General features: G+C 44.8%; 2 pseudogenes across 1 annotated transcript; one reads left to right on the plus strand and one right to left on the minus strand.

Annotated features, from left to right (window-relative positions):
* The first annotated feature begins 524 nt into the window (after positions 1 to 524).
* Positions 525 to 20788, plus strand: LOC147379687 (nmrA-like family domain-containing protein 1; annotated as a pseudogene). The gene is made up of 6 exons (XR_015163038.1): positions 525 to 662; positions 5045 to 5283; positions 6907 to 6966; positions 7259 to 7508; positions 15619 to 15809; positions 19978 to 20788. The product of XR_015163038.1 is annotated as a nmrA-like family domain-containing protein 1 (transcript).
* Positions 9756 to 15093, minus strand: LOC147379688 (histone H3.3A-like; annotated as a pseudogene).
* Positions 20789 to 21964: the final 1176 nt, after the last annotated feature.

The raw sequence follows: 21964 nt of genomic DNA on the forward strand, positions 1-21964 counted from the left end.
TAAATCCACAAACCGGCCCTCTGTCCTCTGCCTTCTGCCATCCTTCCCAGTCTTACTTCCCACCACTCAAGTAGCATTTTTGCAGCCATCTGGAGCCCTTCGTCATGATTACCCTGCCTGTGAGCTTGACTGTGTGTGGCTCCTCCTGCCTGGGATGGTCTCTCTTCCTATTCTCACTAACTGAACGCTTCATGGGGTCTTCAGGCCAGCTCCAGCGACATCTTTCCTCAGAAGGCTTCCTTAACACCCCCATTCTGGGTTTTGTGTTTTCCCTCCAGGACCTATATTCCCTCTGCATTTCTCTCTGCTTTTCTTTTACTTACTAGTCTGTCTCCCTTACCAGAGCCTCTATTTCAGTGCCTAGTATACCAAAAGTACTCACTACACATTTGCTGAACACATGAATAAGTGAATAAATGAAACCTCCTTTAGAAAATTGCAGTGTCAGAGTGAGTTAGTTAGGTGGTGATAACAAAAGTTTTTACAAGGCAGGGACAAAGTCAGCGGTGGGTGTGGTAATCAGAAAGGTTTAAAATTCTCACACGCGACAGAAACTGCATTTCAGCTGCTGTCGCGGTTCGGAGGAAAGTACTGCTACTGCATTGATTCTTTGTTTGGTAACATGACCAGCAAGAAAATAATTGCAGTGTTTGGAGCAACAGGTAAAAAACTTCTTACTTTAAAAGTGTGTGCTGACTTGGCTTACTTTCTTGTTTTCCTGTTTTTAATTTCAGAGCCTGCAAGCATAAACTGAACAAAGAGCCCTTTGGAGAAAATTGAGAAAAGTCTATCATTTGCTTGCATTTCTGATGTGGTAAAGGGGCAGGGTGATTTGACTTGATTTGTTCAGAAATGATCTCAGAGGCACAAGGACATCTGACATAGTGTCTTGTTCTTGATCATGGGCTGATTTGTTGGTGTAAGTCTCATTTCAGCACAAGTTATCCGCTACAGACTTTTCTCCACTCGCTTCCTGACAAACACAAGGAGCAAATGTGAGAAGGCCATGGGCATGCAGAAGATAACTGCGTCCTGACCAGTACTGGAAGGACTCTGAAAGGACGGAGTGGGTGGGGATTAGGAGAACGCATGCCTGGACTTCTCTCATGCACAGCTGCCCGAGCCCTGAAACTGGCATTTCTGCTTCCACTCTGCCTCCCTCACAATCTGTTCTCCAACAGCTAGACCTATCTTTGCCAATCTTTCCAATCAGCTCACTCTCCGTCTGTCAGTTCTCATTCCTGCCTTTTGATGATCTATTTGAAACTTCAGATCATGGCAGGTCTCGGCTGAAAACCCCGTAACAGCGCCCCCTACATCACTCAAGTGAAACGAAAGCCCGACTATTGGCCTGCAAGACCCTTCTCGCACTTCCTCCTTTGCCATTCTCCCTCTGCCACTCTGCCTGTTCCTCACACTCCCAACTTAAGGCCTTTGCACTGGCTGCTCCCTCAGCCTAGAATAATCTTCCTTCCTTCGTCACCCACGATGTTTTCTCTCTCATGTCTTCCAAGCCCTCTCCATAACCGCTCTCCAGACTTTCCTTTTTTAACATGGCAACTTCACTCCACCCTGCCACCGTCTGACTCCCCTTCCTGCTTGATTTCTTCCTTTACCATCTTCTCTCCATACTAGGATAGAAGCTCTATGAGGACAGGGGTTTTGTCTGAAGGGAGGCAAGTGCTAAAGTGGGGAGAAAAGAGAAGTAAATTATCAAGAAACCAACAGCCATGGGCTTCCCAGGTGGCTCAGTGGTAAAGAATCTGCCTGTCAATGCAGGAGACACCAACCAGTTCAACCCCTGGTTTAGGAAGATCCCACATGCTGCAGAGCAACTAAGCCGGTTTGCCGCAGCTGCTGAAGCCGGTACCCTCTAGAGCCCGTCTTCCGCAACAACAGAGGCCGCCAAAATGAGAAGCCCTCATACTGCAACTAGAAAGTAGCTCCCACTAGCCTGGACTGGAGAAAGCCCATACAGCAGGGAAGACCCAGCACAGAAGCTGCCCACATTGCCCCCAAAACAACTCCAAGAGCCAGGTATGACACTGACTTTAAAAGGAAAAAAAAGGCAATCAGATGAGGGGATGATTGTATATCGTATTAGGGCAATAGTGAAGTTGTTGGTTTTTCCTGAAAGAGATGAGAAATCACTGAAGGGTTTTGAGCAGAGTTGTGACATGATAAGACTTGGTGCTAAAGTTTCATACTGGCTTCTGTTTGGTGAAGAAGCTGTAGGGGGCAAGGGCTGAAGCAGGGAGACTTATGAGGCTGTTGCCCTAAACCAGGCATGATTGACAGTGGCTTAGACTAAGGAGTGGTCATATCCCAATATGTTTTACGGAGCATTGACTTGGTTCCCTGATGGGTCAGATATCAGAGGTGAAGAATGACTCCTAAATGTTCTGGCTTGAGCAACTGAAAGAATAAAGTTGTGATTCACTGAAATGGGGAGGACCTGGAGGCAGCAGGTCAAGACAAGTCAGGAGCCCTGTTTCAGTCTCTTTAAACTTGAGTTGCTGCCTAGGCATTCAGAGTAGAAGGATGGTAAGAGCCTTGGGAGTGGCTCCTAAAGGAATCAGGTTAGAGGTGTTAAAGTTGAAGAAAGTTGACTTGCAGTTGGCTGAGGAGGTGTGCTGATTGCTTTACTGCCCAGTTTTAATCCTTTGTTCAATAACCTTGGATTTCTGGGTGTGTGTTTGGGAATTTGGGAAAGGGTTACTAGTTTGGCAGATAAAAATACAAGATGCCTAATTAAATGTGATAGGGAAAGTGTTAACCGTTACTTGTGGATGCGTTTGCATGTCAAACTCTTGAGCATCATCTCCAGTGTCTGCCATTAAAATGTTGCTCTCTTCATGGACTCACCTGCAAGGGAGCACAGCCAATATGGCTGAATTTGTCCCCTGGTTGGAGTCTTAATGAGACATCAAAGTGGGTGTGATTAGGAGAGCCAGTCCTGGTTTTGGTTCAACTCCTTTTATTTTTTCATACTTGTCCATATCGCTTGCTTCTCCATTTTATGTGGGTCCAGGCAAAGACTGTCCATCTGAAAGCTGAGAATGCAGAGCACAGAGGTTTCATTATTTGTACTTCCTTCATTCACTGATTCTTTCATTCAGTAAACAGATATTGAAAGCTTGCAGTGTTCCAGGAACTAATCTCAAAACATGATTGGCAAACGGGGATAAAGAGTAAACAATTTGTCTCCAAGGTGAACTTTAAGTTACAGTACAGTCATAAGGAAATAATTACAACAGTCAGTGTTTTGAGTTGCACCGTGTCCCTCCCCAAGTTTGTATGTTGAAACCCTAATCCCTAGTACTTCTGAATGTGACAGTATTTGCACATATACAATGTGTTATTGTATTGTTAAAGAGGTCATTTAAAGAGGTGGTTCAGTTAAAGTGAGGCCATAAGAGTGGGCCACAGTCCAATCTGACCGCTGTTCTCTTGAGAAGAAGGAAGTTTGACACAGAGACACGAGGGGCTCAAGTGCGCACGGGAAAGCCCACATGAAGACACAGTGAGCAGCCTCTCTTTTCACAATCCGAGGAGAGAGGCTTCAGGCGAAATCAAGCCAGCCGAGGACACCTTGTTCATGGACTTCTGGCCTCCAGGGGTGTGAAAAATATGGGTTGGTTAAACCCCCATTCTGTAGAATCTGGTTATGGCAGTTCTAGCAAACTAATAAGGTCAACAGATTTTTTTAAATTGATTTTTAATTTTTATAGATGCAGCATTTCAGAAATAGTGTTCTCAATGTAATATCTTCTCCAATCTCTGAGGATATTAATTCTTTAAAAATTTTCTTCTGTTCCCTGCCTTTTTTTATCTTTTCTTTTTTATCGGTTTGTTTATTTTCGTTTTACCTTTCATGCTGGAGGCTTTCCTCGAACATCTGATGAACTTTGGCTATCCATTCATATTCAGTACAAGAGCACAAAACTGGCTAAGGGTCCAAAGGTAAAGTCCACTGAACCGCAGGCTGACAGGATTATCAATAATCTATCACTTGGGGTACCCCCAAAAAGAAGTGCCACACTCTCTCAGAGAAGTTGAGAAAATTTAGTAAAGATGGGAAAGAACAGAAAGACCAAGTAAGCAGCACAAAAGGACCAAAGGATAAGAGAGATGACCAAACCCTGGGAAGAGCAGCAGTGTGAAGGGGTCACCTCTGCTCCAACCCTTGGGTCCCCTGTTGATGCTCTCCTCTGGCCAGACCCAGACTGAAGGCAAAAGGGCCCACTGATGGAGTCCATACAGGGCAGCCTCTCAGGGAGCTAGGCAGCAGAGAGAACGGAAGATGTTTTTTGAACCACACACACAAAATTCAGGACAGATATGGGACCAGTTTGATGGAGGATCCCAAATATCAGTGAATGTGCAGAGTATGTGGCACCCCCCCATAGGACATTCAGTAAATATTTGTAAAGTGGGTTAATCAGGTGAGTGATGATCATATCATGAACAGTCTTAAACATCATAAAAAGAAACTTCTGCATTTTCAACTTTTGAAAAAAAATAATAGAATAGGAACTTCTTTTGAAAGTAAAACCCTATGAAGAACCTAAAAAATGAAACCTATGACCGGTTAAGGCTTCTCTTGTGGCTCAGATGGTAAAGAATCTACCTGCAATGTGGGAGACCCAGGTTTGATCCCCAGGGTGGGAAAATCCCCTGGAGAAGGGAATGGCACCCATTCCAGTATTCTTGCCTGCAAAATTCCATGGACAGAGGAGCCTGACCAGTTAAAAGTAGAATTGCTCAGTGGACTCTGGGGTGGAGGCTCTGGTCCCCTGCTCCCCTGGCCTCCCTGTTGCCTCTGGGCTCCCCCATTCTTTCTCTCCTCCATGGCTTCTGCTAAGCTACCTCTGAGAACGCTGTGAGAAACCTAATTTGAAAACCACTCTTGCAAGCCATGGGAATGCCTCCTGAAGTAGTTAGAGCAGCAGTTTTACTCTGAGTAATTGGATTCCTTAATCAGCTTCTTTTAGTGAACATTCTTCCTGATCCTTTCTGTATTTTTTCTTCCCCAATTCTGCAGGAGCTCAGGGCGGCTCTGTGGCCAGGGCCATGTTGGAGGGTAAAAAGTATGTGGTGAGAGCGCTGACCCAAGATGTGACCCAACCAAAGGTGCAGGTGCTCCGGGACCTTGGGGCCGAGGTGGTTAAAGGGGACCTGAATGACAAAGCATCGGTGGAGGCTGCCTTGAAAGGAGCCTATGGGGCCTTCCTGGTAACCAACACCTGGGACCATTTCAGCAAAGAGAAAGAAGTGTGTCAGGTGGGACCCACGTTCAAGCCCTTTCTTTTTTCCTGCCTGGCCATGCTCCCCTCCCTGGAAGGGGGTGGGCCTCACCCCATCACTTCCCTCTGGCATTTATGAAATCCATGTACTTCAGGTGGATTATTAGGTGACTGTAAAATCAGTGTCATGTGACATCTGTCCAGAGGTGACCTTGGAGATCTGAGAGTGGTCGTGTAGTGAAGCCAGCTTTTAGAGCCTCTGATTCTTACCGTTTGTTGTCGATGGCATGTGAGGGTTGGCAGCAAGGACATCCCATGAATTAAGGTTACTCTGAGAGTGAAATGGGAAGAACAAAATGGAAGGACTATGTTTAGACTTCCGGCATAGAATTTGGAAATGAATTAGCAATGGGTACATAAGAAAAGAAGTAAGCAAACAAGCAAATGAGCCACAAGGATGAACTCCAGGGAAAATGAAAATTTGTAGAAAAGGTGAATGTGACCATAAAATATCGCGTGGGTCTGCTTCACCCATGTTAGCACTGATGAATGATGTAGCCCCAAATATGATATTCTGAGGATGAAAAAAAGGCAGTTGTGTATGTATGTGATGGTTATGGTGGTGGTGGGCTGTATGTGTGAGAATACTGTTGTGCTGTTGTTAAGATATGTCCAACTCTTTGCGACGCAATGGACTGTAGCCCACCAGGCTCTTTTATCCAGAGGATTTCCCAGGCAAGGATACTGGAGTGGGTTGCTGTTTCCTTCTCCATGGGGTCTTCCCTGACCCAAAGATCAAACTCGCTTCTCCTGCTGCATCTCCTGCATTGCCGGTGGATACTTTACCACTGAGCCACCAGGGAAGCCCATGTGAGAGAGACAGAGAGAGGGAGAGAGAGCGCTGATGATGAGGCTCATCTGTTATAGTAGAAATTTAGTAGATGATTCCTTAAACTGAGAAAAATCAAGAATTAGCAGTATAAACATGTTATTTAGAAATAAAAAGCAGCTAAAAGAGATGAAAATGAGCACGTAGAATATCGGGAATGAGCCCATAGAATTTCTGGAAAGTAGTTATCACCATGGGGGTACAGCGAACTTTTCTGTCATTAAAAGATCTACTTATAGTAGTATTATTAGATCCCTTCCCCTATGCCAGTACTATTTGCGAATTATACATAAGTTTAAATAGAAAATATGAAGATTAGATTTTTAAAATGTAATGGATGGGGTCAGACTTTTTCAGAAATGGTAAAATTCAAAAAAATTAAGAGCAGGATTGAACCATTTTAGGAATGTCTGTTAATTACGTCACTTACAGCTTATCTTTAAGTGATAAATTTAGGAAGGGCTTATTTTAGGAACTCTGAGTTCTAATTCTGATATTCACTCACTGTGGAATGTAGGGGTACAAGTCATTTCTCTGTCTCACTTTCTCAACCTAAGCCAGATTAGTTATGTCTTCTCTGTCTGGTATGGGGTTTTGTGAGGAAAAGAAGGAAAAAAGAGAGAGGGAGAGGAAGGATGAAGGAGCTTTGAAAAAAATGGAACTAAAACTACAAAAAAGAAAATATATGTACATCCATGCATGCTTGTATGTGTGTCTGTGTTTATAAAAACCAATTATATACATATATATCTCCCTCCATTTTGCCCTCAGTATCCAAATGGTGAACAGATATACTCTATCATCAGAAAACATCACACACTGCTTTCTCAGGTATCCCTGAGCTTCTTATATATATATAATGTGGTAGTGGGTCACAGAGCTACTGAGCCCAGAGGCAGGGGCCGGATTCCTTACTATGTGCACCAGAAGATGGGTTCAGCATTTTGACACATTGGAGCCTTTGCTCCTGGATCCTGGTGGCCTCTCCTATGATCTGAGGCTGGGAAAATCCCCTCCAAGGAGCACAGTAAGAGAAAGGGGCTGGGTAGAGGACCCAGAACCAGCCCCCCAGTCTGCATGCAAATTCAACCTTCTCTATAAGGCGTCTACCTTTGTCCCTCAGGGCAAGGTGGTGGCTGATGTTGCCAAGAGCCAGGGTCTGAAGCACGTGGTGTACAGCGGCCTGGAGAACGTCAAGCGCCTGACAAACGGCAAGCTGGAGGTGCTGCACTTTGACGGGAAGGGAGAGGTGGAGGAGTATTTCTGGTCCATTGGCGTTCCCATGACCAGCGTCTGAGTGGCAGCTTACTTTGAAAACTTTCTTGGCCCATTGAAACCGGTGAAGGCCTCTGACGGAGATTACTACACCCTGGGTACGTGGAGGGTTGGAATGAAACTACCCTGACACCAGCTTTCCTGCTGCCCAGCCTCCTATTCCCCTCCTTCCTCTTTCCGCATGCCATCCGAGTGCCTGCTGTGTGGTTGGCTCTGGGTGAAGTGCTGACAGGGGCCCAGCATTGTCCTAGATTTCCCGGGAAGCTGGATCTTGGGCTGGAAACACCAAGGATTACACTTCCTGTCTCATCCAGCTGACGCTCCTCATATAAGCAGTGAGCCATGTGGCCTCAGGCCTCAGTTTCCTCATGTCTAATAGGAAAGTTGGACAAGATGACTTTCCCTTCTAGCTCATCTCTCTGCCCTTCTGTGGCCACAGGGAACACATTCTTCTCTTGACCTGGATCTCAGGGTCAGAATCCTGAGAGGGTCCATGGCCACCCTGAACGTACCCGAGCTTGTCTGATCTCAGAAGCTAAGCAGGGTCGGGCTGGTTAGTACTTGGATGGGAGAATCCTGAGAGGGACACTGACTCCCTGGGAACAGGTTTCCAGCCCTGCCTGCAGAGTCTGGTTCCATAAGTCTGGTCTGGGGCCTGCAAGACTATAGTTCTAACCAGGACTCCTGGTAATTCCAATGCTGCCAGTCCACTGGCCAGCACTCCCCTGCCCTTTGGGGACATTTTCTTTGCCCATAGTCCAGGGTGGCTCTGTAGCATGGAGGGAGTGTGAGAGAATCAGTGACTGCAAGTCAGTCTTTCTTCCCTGCCACATAATTAAGACTTACTAGGGACGTAACTCGTGTCAAAGTAGATCTGAGCCTGGAGTGCCTGCCACATGTCACAGATGACTTGGATAATAGTTCAGCAGGTGACCAGATAAGTATGTAAATGTGATACATCTCTTCACCCCACTTCCCTTCTTCCTATGCCTCTACCAGATTTCAGAAGCCTGCACATGTGACATTTCCCAGGTTCTAAGCTAGGATATTATAATCTATGAATTAGATTGGCCCTAGGTGAAGAGGTGATGCTTTAAACTTCTGCTGGTATCCAGTCCCATTTGAGTTGCCTACATTTGTAAAAGGAAATGGCAACCCACTCCAGTGCTCTTGCCTGGAGAATCCCATGGATGGAGGAGCCTGGTGGGCTACAGTCCATGCGGTTGCAAAGAATAGGACACGACAGCGACTTCACTTTCACTTTCTTTCATGTTTGTAAAACCCAGCCTCAGGTATCCCTGAGCCTCATCCTCTTCCTTCCGTCAAGCGCCGCCCCCTCCATAGGGAATAGCTCCCTGCCACCACCCCGCCCCACACACACACACCATGCTATACTATGCTAAGTCACTTCAGTCGTGTCCGACTCTGTTCGACCCCATAGACAGCAGCCCACCAGGCTCCCCCGTCCCTGGGATTCTCCAGGCAAGAACGCTGGAGTGGGTTGCCATTTCCTTCTCCAACGCATGAAAGTGAAAAGTGAAAGTGAAGTTGCTCAGTCATGTCCGACTCCTAGCGACCCCATGGACTGCAGCCTAACAGGCTCCACCGTCCATGGGATTTTCCAGGCAAGAGTACTGGAGTGGGGTGCCATTGCCTTCTCCTACACACACACCATAGGGAATATCTAACATTTACTGAGGACTTACTGGGTGTTTGGTGTCTGTTTCACAGATGGGGAAACTGAGGCACAGATAGATTAACTTTGCCAAGATCAATAGTAAGGTAGAACCAGAACTTGAACTCTGGTAATCTGACTCCAGAACCATACTCTTTTAATGGAAAAAAAAATTTTTTTTTTTGGTCTCACCATCAGGCAAGTGGGATCTTAGTTCCCCAACCAGGGATTGAAATTGTGCCCCCTGAGGTGGAAGTGCAGAGTCTTAACCACTGGACCACCAGAGAATTCCAGAATCATATTCTTTTTTTTTTGCAGTCAATAAGAAATTTACTTGTTTTAAAAAAATCCAAATGCCAGCATTGTCCAGAAAAATTTAACAGGTTTATATATAATTGTTATAAAGTTGAACTGCTGAGACTTGTTCACTGAAACATTCTGACATTCGTTAATGCTTTATGTCCTGCATTTATATTAAAAATTTGCACACAAATGAAAATGGAAAAACTGCCAATACCTCATTTCTGTCCCCTATTTTTCCATTTGCAATCATATACTTAGGTACCTTTTGACCCCATGGAAAAAAAATATCTAACGTTCAGAACTACCAGTAGCAGGAAGAAGATAATTTTTTTTTAAAGACTGAAATGTTTACCATCTTAGTGGATTCTTAAGCACGTTCTCCACATATGCGGCATGCTAGCTGGATGTCTTATGGCATAATTGTTACACGTTTGGCATAGCACACAGGTTGGTGTCTTCAAAAAGGCCAACAAGATAGGCCTCATTTGCCTTCTGCAAAGCACCAATAACTGCACTTTGGAAGCGCAGATCTGTTTTTAAGTCCTGAGCAATTTCCCACACCAGATGCTGGAAGGGGAATTTGCAAATCAGAAGTTCAGTGGACTTCCGATAACGTCTAATTTCACGGAGTGCCACAGTACCAGGCCTGTAAAGATGAGGTTTCTTCACTCCTCCAGTAGAGGGCGCATTCTTGCGAGCAGCTTTTGTAGTGAGTTGCTTCCTCTGTGCTTTACCGCTGGTTGATCTGCCTACACACGAGCCATGGTATAGAGACCTCCTTACTTAACCCTTTCTCCTTTGGCTGGAGCTAAGCGAGCTAGAGGCGACGCTGGCCGGCTGCGAACAGAATTCCAGAACCACTGTCCCTTAGCATCTTTTAAACTCAGCCCAAGAACTTCAATCTTCAAATAAAAGCAAACCTCAGAGTCAGAATAGACTTGATTCTGAATGCCTCAAAAACAGAGACTGCCTTTTTACAATTATAAGATGTAATTTATTTATAATATAATTTATTTATATTTATAAATTTATATATGTTATAATTTATGCAGAGGAATGAGCAGACATTTTGCCTACCCAGATATCAGGTAGGAGATTAATTTTGCTGAAAAAAGACAAACTGTGACATTTAGTTCCTGGCTGCTAAACCTTAAGTCACTTTTACACTGGACTGGACTTCAGAGACCTTGACTCTTGTCCTGGCCTGTTGTTTTCTAACTGTAAGGCACTGGGTGAGTCAATAGACTTAGATTCTTCAGTTTAAAAACCAGCAGTGCTGGGGCTAGATCACGTCCACATTGGGTTCCAGCCTTAGGAGTGTGGGCTTCTGGGAATCTGTGAGAGGCTGTGCCCACCTGTAGGAAGGGCACAGAATTCGGAGTGATGGATGAGGGCTTGAGTTCTGCTGCTTGCTGGCTGAGTAACCTCAGGCAACTCCCTGATATTGCTATGTTTCAAGGTTGTTTTGAGGATTAAACCAGCCAATATGTTTGCTAACTGATTCATTCAATAAATATTTGAAGGCCTCCAACGTGCCAGTCACTTACTTCACTTTACTGGGGATTCAGTAATAAACCACTCAAAGCAGACAAAGCTCTGCCCTCATTAACGGAGAAGGCAATGGCAGCCCACTCCAGGACTCTTGCCTGGCAAATCCCATGGACCAAGGAGTCTGGTAGGCTGTAGTCCATTGGGTCGTGAAGAGTCAGACACGACTGAGCGACTTCACTTTCACTTTTCACTTTCATATATTGGAGAAGGAAATGGCAACCCACTCCAGTGTTCTTGCCTGGAGAATCCCAGGGACAGCAGAGCCTGGTGGGCTGCCGTCTATGGGGTTGCACAGAGTCGGACACGACTGAAGCGACTTATCAGCCCTCATTAAGCTCATATTCTGGTCGAGGAGGTAGACAGCAGAGAAGCATAATAGAGAAGTAAAATGTATTATATGTTAGAAAGCGATAAGTGCTCTAAAAAAATAAGGCTGAGTAAAGTGTGTGTGGAGTGTTAGCAGTAAGCGTGGTGTGTGAAATTTAAATTAGGGGATTGGTGGGCTTCTTTGAGAAGGTGACATCTGAGCAACTTCTGATAGAGGTAACTAACTGGCTTTGTGAATATTCAGGGGAAGACATTTTCAGGCAGACAGAACAGCCAGTGTGGTTGGATCGGAGCAGGTTGGGGGCTTGGGGAGAGGGGAGTAGGAGGTGAGGCCAGAGGTAGTAGAGGGTCTGGTCCTGTAAGCCATGGTTTTTCTCCTGAGAGACACAGAGAACCATTGGAGGGGTCTGGGCAGATATGACATGAGCTAACTTTAGTTTTTACAGAATCACTCTGACTTTTGTGTTGAAAAGAGACTGTGGAAGGGCAAGAGTGGAATTGGAAATAAGGGGCCCAACTTTGCAATAATCCAAGTCAGAGACGGTGGTGGCTTTGTTGTTCAGTCGCTGAGTTGTGTCTGACTCTTTGCAACCCCATAGACTACAGCACACCAAGCTTCCCTGTCCTTTGCTATCTCCCAGAGTTTGCTCAGATTCATGTGCATTGAATTGTTGATGCCATCTAACCATTTCATCCTCTGCCGCCCTCTTCTCCTGCCCTCAATCCTCCCCGACATCAGCGTCTTTTACGAGTTAGCTCTTCTCAGATGGTGGCTTAGACTAGGGTAATGCCAGTGAGGATGGTGAGAAGTCTTCAAATTCTAGACACTATGAATACGACTACAAAAAAAAAAAAAAAAAAATGATCTGGGGTGGGAGACAAATGTCAAGGTTGAATCTAAGATTTTTAACTTCAGAAACTGGAATCATAGAGTTGCCATTAACTGAGAAGGAAGTCTGTAGCAGAAGCAGGTTGTCCAGGACTTCATTTTGGGGCACAGTGAGTTTCTAATGTCTTTTAAACATTAAAATGTAAAATGTCATTAAACATTTAAGTAAGGATATTGAGTAGGACATGGGACAAATGCATCTGGAGCTGAACAGAGATATTGGGGTTTTTACACACAGAAGATGCTTCAGTTCAGTTCAGTTGCTCAGTCGTGTCTGACTCTTTGTGACCCCATGAATTGCAGTACGCCAGGCCTTCCTGTCCATCACCATCTCCCGGAGTTCACTCAAAATAACATCCATCGAGTTATCTCATCCTCTGTCACCACCTTTTCCTCCTGCCCCCAATCCCTCCCAGCATCAGAGTCTTTTCCAATGAGTCAACTCTTTGCATGAGGTGGCCAAAGTACTGGAGTTTCAGCTTTAGCATCATTCCTTCCAAAGAACACCCAGGGCTGATCTCCTTTAGAATAGACTGGTTGGATCATCTTGCAGTCCAAGGGACTCTCAAGAGTCTTCTCCAACACCACAGGTCAAAAGCATCAAATCTTTGGCACTCAGCTTTCTTCACAGTCCAACTTTCGCATCCATACATGACCACAGGAAAAACCATAGCCTTGACTAAATGGACCTTTGTTGGCAAAGTAATGTCTCTGCTTTTCAATACGCTATCTAGGTTGGTCATAACTTTACTTCCAAGGAGTAAGTGTCTTCTAATTTCATGGTTGCAGTCACCATCTGCAGTGATTTTGGAGCCCCCCAAAATAAAGTCTGACACTGTTTCCCCATCTATTTCCCATGAAGTGATGGGACCAGATGCCATGATCTTAGTTTTCTGAATGTTGAGCTTTAAGCCAACTTTTTCACTCTCCTCTTTCACTTTCATCAAGAGGCTTTTTAGTTACTCTTCACTTTCTGCCATAAGGGTGGTATCATCTGAATATCTGAAGTTATTGATATTTCTCCCAGCAATCTTGATTCCAGCTTGTGCTTCTTCCAGCCCAGCATTTCTCATGATGTACTCTGCATATAAATTAAATAAGCAGGGTGACAATATACAGCCTTGACGTACTCCTTTTCCTATTTGGAACCAGTCTGTTATTCCATGTCCAGTTCTAACTGTTGCTTCCTGACCTGCATATAGGTTTCTCAAGAGGCAGGTCAGGTGGTCTGGTATTCCCATCTCTTTCAGAATTTTCCACAGTTTATTGTGATCCACATAGTCAAAGGCTTTGGCATAGTCAATAAAGCAGAAGTAGCTGTTTTTCTGGAACTCTCTTGCTTTTTTGATGATCCAGCAGATGTTGGCAATTTGATCTCTGTTCCTCTGCCTTTTCTAAAACCAGCTTGAACATCTGGAAGTTTACGCTTCACGTGTTGCTGAAGCCTGGCTTGGACAATTTTGAACATTACTTTACCAGCATGTGAGATGAGTGCAATTGTGTGGTAGTTTGAGCATTCTTTGGCATTGCCTTTCTTTGGGATTGGAATGAAAACTGACCTTTTCCAGTCCTGTGGCCACTGCTGAGTTTTCCAAATTTGCTGACATATTGAGTGCAGCACTTTCACAGCATCATCTTTCAGGATTTGAAATAGCTCAACTGGAATTCCATCACCTCCACTAGCTTTGTTTGTAGTGATGCTTTCTAAGGCCCACTTGACTTCACATTCCAGGATATCTGGCTCTAGGTGAGTGATCACACCATCGTGATTATCTTGGTCCTGAAGATCTTTTTTGTACAGTTCTTCTGTGTATTCTTGCCACCTCTTCTTAATATCTTCTGCTTCTGTTAGGTCCATACTATTTCTGTTCTTTATCAAGCCCATCTTTGCGTGAAATGTTCCCTTGGTATCTCTAATTTTCTTGAAGAGATCTCTAGTCTTTCCCATTCTGTTCTTTTCCTCTATTTCTTTGCATTGATGGCTGAGGAAGGCTTTCTTATCTCTGCTTGCTATTCTTTGGAACTCTGCATTCAGATGCTTATATCTTTCCTTTTCTCCTTTGCTTTTCGCTTCTCTTCTTTTCACAGCTATTTGTAAGGCCTCCCCAGACAGCCATTTTGCTTTCTTGCATTTCTTTTCCATGGGGATGGTCTTGATCCCTGTCTCCTGTACAATGTCACGAACCTCTGTCCATAGTTCATCAGGCACTCTATCTATCAGATCTAGTCCCTTAAATCTATTTCTCACTTCCACTGTATAATCATAAGGGATTTGATTTAGGTCACACCTGAGTGGTTTAGTGGTTTTCCCTACTTTCTTCAATTTAAGTCTGAATTTGGCAATAAGGGATTCATGATCTGAGCCACAGTCAGCTCCCGGTCTTGTTTTTGCTGACTGCATAGAGCTTCTCCATCTTTGGCTGCAAAGAATATAATCAATCTGATTTAGTTGTTGACCATCTGATGGTGATGGCCATGTGTAGAGTCTTCTCTTGTGTTGTTGGATGAGGGTGTTTGCTATGACCAGTGCATTCTCTTGGCAAAATTCTATTAGCCTTTGCCCTGCTTCATTCCGTATTCCAAGGCCAAATTTGCCTGTTACTCCAGGTGTTTCTTGACTTCCTACTTTTGCATTCCAGTCCTCTATAATGAAAAGCACATCTTTTTTGGGTGTTAGTTCTAAAAGGTCTTGGAGGTCTTCAAAGAACCGTTCAACTTCAGCTTCTTCAGCGTTACTGGTTGGGGCGTAGACTTGGATTACTGTGATATTGAATGGTTTGCCTTGGAAACAAACAGAGATCATTCTGTTGTTTTTGAGATTGCATCCAAGTACTGCGTTTTGGACTCTTTTGTTGACCATGATGGCTACTCCATTTCTTCTAAGGGATTCCTGCCCGCAGTAGTAGATATAATGGTCATCTGAGTTAAATTCACCCATTCCTACTTTACTAAGAAGATGCCTGCTGCTGCTGCTGCTAAGTCACTTCAGTCGTGTCTGACTCTGTGTGACCCCATAGACCGCAGCCACCAGGCTCCCCCATCCCTGGGATTCTCTAGGCATGAACACTGGAGTGGTTGCCATTTTCTTCTCCAATGCAGGAAAGTGAAAAGTGAAAGTGAAGTCACTCAGTCGTGTCCGACTCTTAGCGACCCCGTGGACTGCAGCCTACCAGGCTCCTCCATCCATGGGATTTTCCAGGCAAAGTACTGGAGTGGGGTGCCATTGCCTTCTCCAAGAAGATGCCTAGTAAATGGTAGTTCTTTTTTTTTTTTTAATCAATACCCAGGTATTATGATATTTTCTCAAACAAACCTTGTAATTGCATAGATGGTAGCGACTCAGTGTTACATGGTGTTCCCATACCTTTTGTTTAACTGGTTGATTAAATCAGATTGATGGGACCTACCAAGGATGTGACGTAATTAGCTACTTTTATCTTTTTATTTTTATTTTTTAAACTAGCACTGCCTATGGGGGATGTACCAATGGATGGTATCTCGGTTGCTGATATTGGAGCTGTCGTCTGCAGCATCTTTAATTCTCCAGAGGAGTTTGTGGGCAAGGCCGTGGGTCTCAGTGCAGAAGCGTTGACCATACAGCAGTATGCTGATGTTCTGTCCAAGGGTTTGGGGAAAGAAGTCCGAGATGCAAAGGTGAGTTTTTAAGAAACATAAACATGATCACAGGAGGTCACATCCCACTAACTTACAAATTCTGGGAGACTTTTCACAGATTTGAGCAGGGTTGAGCTGAGGCTGTCGGAAGAAATTGGAGAGGATTCCTGTTCCATGAATCTGTCTTCATCTGTTGGTGCATCTGAATCCTACCCTTAAGACATTATTGCTTTGGCTTCAGATTAATCAGCTTATTAAAATACAATTCCTTTTGGGTGGAAAGAACTTAGACTCTGAAGACCAAGGTACAACGTTCTCATATACACCATCCTATCCCTCCCCTCCCAGGGACTCATTGCTGATCAGGCCAGTGTGCCAGAGTTAGCCATCATCAGGCAAGGTACTTAGCCTCTCTGAGTTGTGGCCTCCTCATTCACAAAGTGGATGAGAGTATCTACCTGGGGCGTTTTGTGAAAATTAGGGTATATTCAGGGAGCTTAGGCTAGTGTTTGGCATATAACAAGCATATCTCAAGGACCTGTTATATACCTGGTGCTACCTTTGAGGACGTCACAGCAGAGTTGGGGTGAAAATCTCACACATGTGACGTCACAGTGATCAGACAAGAGCAGAACGCTGTGGTGCTTGATTGTGTTGCCCACACTCTCTGCTCTATGGGCGGTCAGAGAGGGTAGGAGAAGGCTTCACGGAAGGAGTAGCTTCGAGGTGGTCCTTGAGTCTGGGCAAGACTGCGTATGGGTGAAGGGAGCGATAGAGCTGGCCTGACAAGTTCTAGAATCAACAGGAATGAACCGGAGGCAGTCTGGGGAAGTGAGCAAGTCCTGGTTCTGCCCTTATCCCTCTGGGGACTCTTGGGAAGTTACTTAACTTCTCCATGGTTGTGTGTGCGTGTTCAGTCATGTCTGACTCTTTGCGACCCCCTGGCCTGTAGCTCACCAGGTTCCTCTGTCCATGGAATTCCCCAGGCAAGAATATTGGAGTGGGTTGCCTTTCCCTTCTCCAGGGGATTTTCCTGTCCCAGGGATGGAACCCATGTCTTCTGAGTCTCCTGCATTGGCAGGCAGATTCTTTACCACTGAGCCACCTGGGAAGCAGACTTAACCTCTCCAGACTCCCTTAGTTCATATGTTAAAGAAGATTATTACACCTGCCATAGGCTTGTTGCGAGGATGTGGTGAGACCCATGTGGGAAAGGCTAGCATTGGGTCTGGCATTTAGTAAGCCCTCGATAACGAACTGGGTTGGAATGGCCTGGGCTTGAGTGTGGCCACGACAGACCTTTTATGGAGAAGTGAGGGCAATGGTTCATCCTGAGTGCTTCCAGCCAATTCTCCAAGCAGCTGTTGTCCGAGGATGGAGAGAGAACAGTGTTTCTGAGAAGGAAGTGTGTATCTGTGTGTGCCTGGCCTGCACGCTGTCGCATCTGAAAGGAGGACCCTACCTTCCCTCAGGCTGGCAGGCATCAACTAACACGGCCCTTTGCCTCTCCTGGCTGCTGTTCTCCCATCTGTGAAAGGAGAGTGTAGTCTGGATAGTTTCTCAGGTTCTGCCCAGCACTGACATTTCTCCAGAGCAGAGAGAGTCCCTTCCTTTTTACAGAGTTCGAGTCTGCTTTTGCAAATTAGGATTGATTGGAACACACCCACACTTTCGTTTGTGTATTGCCTCTGGCTGGTTTCAGGATACATTGGTAGATCTGAGCAGTTGTGACAGAGACCATATGGCCTAAAAGCCTTAAATATTTATACCTAGCCCTTCAAGAGTAAGTTTGGTGAATCTGCTCTAGAATGTTTCCTAGAGTTAGGGGCAGAGGGTTGGTTTTCATTTTCATCGCATCTCTTGGGCCAGTGAATCTTGAGAGGCTGTCTAGACTCCCATTTCACCTGTTCAGGTACTGGCCCTGTGAGGAGGCCAACAGATATTTTGGGGAGAAAACTATTGTAGGTATCAATCCAGCTATAAAACCACATTTGGGGATCTTACTGAAAACCACTCAAATTTCATGGAGAAAATGTTACTCCCAAGCCCAAGAAGTCATCACTCATTCAAAAGATGTACTTATGAGAACATCTGCAAAGTCATCTATCCCTGGGTGCAAATTTACTATTTAGTGACTGACCCCTCTCCTAGTACTTTGCATTTGGGTCTTGTATTCATTTTGTCTGTGGGGTCTGAACTCTATAAAGAAGAAGGGGCTGCTGCTGCTAAGTCGCTTCAGTCGTGTCCGACTCTGTGTGACCCCATAGATGGCAGCCCACCAGGCTCCCCCGTCCCTGGGATTCTCCAGGCAATAACACTGGAGTGGGTTGCCATTTCCTTCTCCAGTTCTTAGAAACTACTTTGACTTAAAGCCACTGGTGCTGGTCTGGAGTAGAAAAAGGCTTACAGGCTGCGGTACTGTGGGGAAGGATGCATGTGGCCACAAGGTGGCGCTCCAGCCCTGGCAGTCTGACTTTCCCTGTCTGTTCAGAAGGTCGCTGTTTGCTTAATTACTTCAGTGACTACCCCCTCACCCCCGACCCCACTCCTGAACTCCCCAGAATAAACTCCCATCAGAAACTCTGATCTGGCTGAAACTGCCTGTCTAACTCCAAAAGGGACAGTGTTCTCTCAGAAAAGTGAGACACAACAGAGCAAATCTCTTTTCTTCAAAAACCTGCAGAAAAGAATCCCTTATTTTCCTGAGGAATATTAGTTACCAAAGTTACAGGATGAGAGAGTAACTCAAGGAGACAGACATTTTAGAAGTCATCTTCCATGCTTCTTTGATGGTGTTCTATTTTCAAATTCACTAAAATTTAAAAATGTTTTCTGATTTCAAAAATGATAAATGCTTATGGCAGAAAATACAGAAATTTATTTTAAAAAAGAATATAAAAGTCACATTGTTTAATCTATCAGAGATAGTAACTGTTAAGATTTGTACATTTTCTTCTAGTCTTTTCCCAATATATATGTAATAAAATTAAAACAACATGCCAAGTACCGTTTTGTATCTGGCTTTTTCACTTGACATTAAATTATGAGCATATATTTCTATTCAACTTTTTAAAAAATATTGACTGCATAATATTTCTAGTGTAGATGTACCATAGTTACCATAGTTTATTTTACCATTCCTCTATTTTTTGGATATGCAGATTGTTCTTGATTTTTCATTATTATAAATGGCATGACAGTCATTGTTTTATATGAGTTTGCACCTGTCACATTATTCTAAGGCCAGATAGAGGTTAGAGTTTTCGGAGCGAGGTTAGAGTTTATTGCTGGAGGCTACAGACTGATTATATTGGATCCAATAGTTAGAAATGTTCTTAATGGGAATCCCATGGTGATCCGGTGGTTAGGGCTCTGAGCTTCTCCTGAAGGGGGCAAGATTTTGATCCCTGGTCAGGGAACTAAGATTCTACATACCATGTATCATGGTAAAAAAAAAAGAAGAAGAAGAAAGAAAGAAGGAAAGAAATGGTCTTAGTTGATGCAGATGGCGTCACTATAGATCCACTTAGTGTCAGAAGGGTTTTGCAGAGGGTGACAGAGGGTGACTCAGTGGGTGTGTGATGGGCAGTGTTTGTTGGGCCTGGCCCTGGCAGAGGCTGCATGGCTGAAGTTCAGATGCTTGTTTCCAATCAGGAGGGAAGGATGGAGAGTCTAGTGCCTTGATGCTTCATGGAGGGCTTGATGGGTTGAAGATCTCCAAGGAATGCTGAGGAATCCCAGGAGGAAATGTATATGAAAACTAGTCAGATAAAGGGGCTATACACCCATGGTACCTTATCCCAAGTGCTTGTGGCCAGAAACAATTCAGCTTTCAGAATCTTTCAGCTTTTAGATGGGTTATGTCTGTATCACCATCAGGGGCTGGGGCAGGACCCTATAACCAAACATATCAATATCTCTGCAGAGAAAGACAGGGCAATTTCCACTAAACAGGATGAAGACTATAAATAACTTCTCATAAGTTTAGATAAGGTTTTGCCTCCAAATTGGTTCAGGAAAGTCAGTATGTTGCCAAATTGCCCATGAAAAAAATTTCAGTGTTTCTTGGGTCTTGGGATTAGGCAAAAGAATTTGGATTTGTATCATCATGAAAGTGAACAAGTTCTTCTCCAACTGCTTTAAATGAGGGCTATAACATTTCCTGTTGTTTCTTTTCTTTCCATCTTTTTTAACTTGTTCTTAAAAGATCACCCCAGAGGCTTATGAGAAGCTGGAATTTCCTGGAGCAAAGGAAATGGCCAACATGTGTCGGTTCTATCAAATGAAGCCAGACCGTGACATCCAGCTCACCCACCGACTGAATCCCAAAGTCAAAAGCTTCAGCCAGTTCATCTCAGAGAACCAGGCAGCCTTGAAGAGCTCTTAAACTGTTCACACAGGCCTCTGAGAACGCAGTGTTCTTCCTCCCAGATCCTGGTCTTCTCTAGAGCACTAAATCTATGTTTATAGAACAGATAGCTTAGAATACAGTTGTTGTACCCTGAAGGCTTCCCTGGGTTGGGTGTGGGGCGGGGGCCGGGGCGGGCGGTAGGATGCTGCAGAGCTGATTGACGCAGTAATTGACCCACAAGTAACGTTCCAGCTGCTAATAAAGGTAGCACACTTGTCAGGCTAAGTGAGAAGCTCCCAGCCTGCCACCCTTTGTAGTTCTCTCTTCCCAACCAACAGCCATGTTGCCTTGAAGTCTCCGGCCTGAGCAACTTGGAGCTCCTTCCCTCTCACAAATCAGTGGGGATGGGGGGACCCTCAGCTTTCTCCTTCATAAGTGACCTTGAGGCCTGTTTCTGGAACTCTCCTAGACAACTCCAGTTTTTTCAAGCGCGTTGTCACTTCTCTGTGAGGTTTTAAGTGATTTTAATTTTCTTAAAAATCTTTGTAGAGGGTTTTCTGGGGAACTCGGTGTTCCGTGAACAAGTGTTGGAAATGGAAATTCAGTTTTGCTTCAAGGTTGGAAGCTCATCTCTGATTCAGTCATTAAATCAGCTGTTGAATCATCACTCAGTTACTCGTCTTTTCACTCACCCACCCCTCATTTATCCATCCCACAGCTTTCTTTTCAGCACCAGCACCAATGGTACATTTGTAGGCCTTGCTCCCCTCCTGTTTTCTTATTGGAGTGGTCCATTCTCCAAAGGCTGCCATGGCCCCTTTTCAGTTTGTGGTTGGGTTTGTGTCATGCCAGGGCAAGAGGGGGGCTATGTCACTACTTAGCGACAAGTGAAGCCCAGAGCCTGTGCAGTGGGTAAAGTCCAGGAGCTTGAGACCATGTCTGGCAAAAGGTAGTAAAGTGGAAAAAGAAGGTGATGGAAGTGCCCCCAGGGCGTCCTTTTCTGTTGCTAGCTTAGCATTTTTCTTTTTTTTTTTTAGCTTAGCATTTTTCTATCCCATATTGTAATTGTCTTGCTTACTAGCCTTCCTCTTGGCTGTGAGAGACGTGGACCCCTTTTTACCCCAGCACCTGGCACATGGTAGGCGATCAATAAATGTTGATTGACTAAATGTGTGCATAAAGTTAACTGATCATACCATTACAAGGAAAGGGAAATAAATAGGTGCATGGGTTGGAGAGTGGTGAGAACCAGCAATTGAAACTTAAAGTGCAAGAGGCTGTCCACGTCCGGGAGAGGGCTTGACCCCTACTACTCTGGGGCAGGTAGCGGATGGGGCCGAGCAAGGACAGGGTGATGGTGCCTGTGTGAAAGGGCACAGTGGCCTGGGACCTGGCTCAGAAGAGGACGCTCAGCAATGCCAGACGCCAGCCTTTCTGTCTCTTAAGGCATCCAGTGGTGTTTGTTGAAAATGATGGAGGTTATTGCAGACAAATTTTGATTCTTAAGGGGAAATCAGTCAACTTGAGGACCATGCTCCTTTCTGAAGGGCACTCTCCTTATTCCCCAAGTGAACAACTCGATTTGGCCTAAGTTATCAACCCTGAGAAACGGGTATGGATAAATTTCTAAAACAGGAAAAGAAAAACAAAGCCCTAAACTAACAATAGGTGGCTTATTACTCATCTAGTGGGCCAGGCAGGAAGAATGGCCACTGCTTCCTAAATAAACCTCAGCATCCCCTAGGTGGAAGTGTCTGTAGGCCAGCGGGTCCCCTGGGCTCCCTGTGTGTTCACTGGGGTGGCAGGCTGGTTCTTTTAGCCTTTGGTACAAGGCTAGGGTAAC

Source organism: Bos grunniens, chromosome 1 (assembly GCF_055505025.1).
Source record: "Bos grunniens cultivar Pamir isolate PY7600 chromosome 1, Bosgru_T2T1.0, whole genome shotgun sequence".
NCBI lineage: Eukaryota > Metazoa > Chordata > Mammalia > Artiodactyla > Bovidae > Bos > Bos grunniens.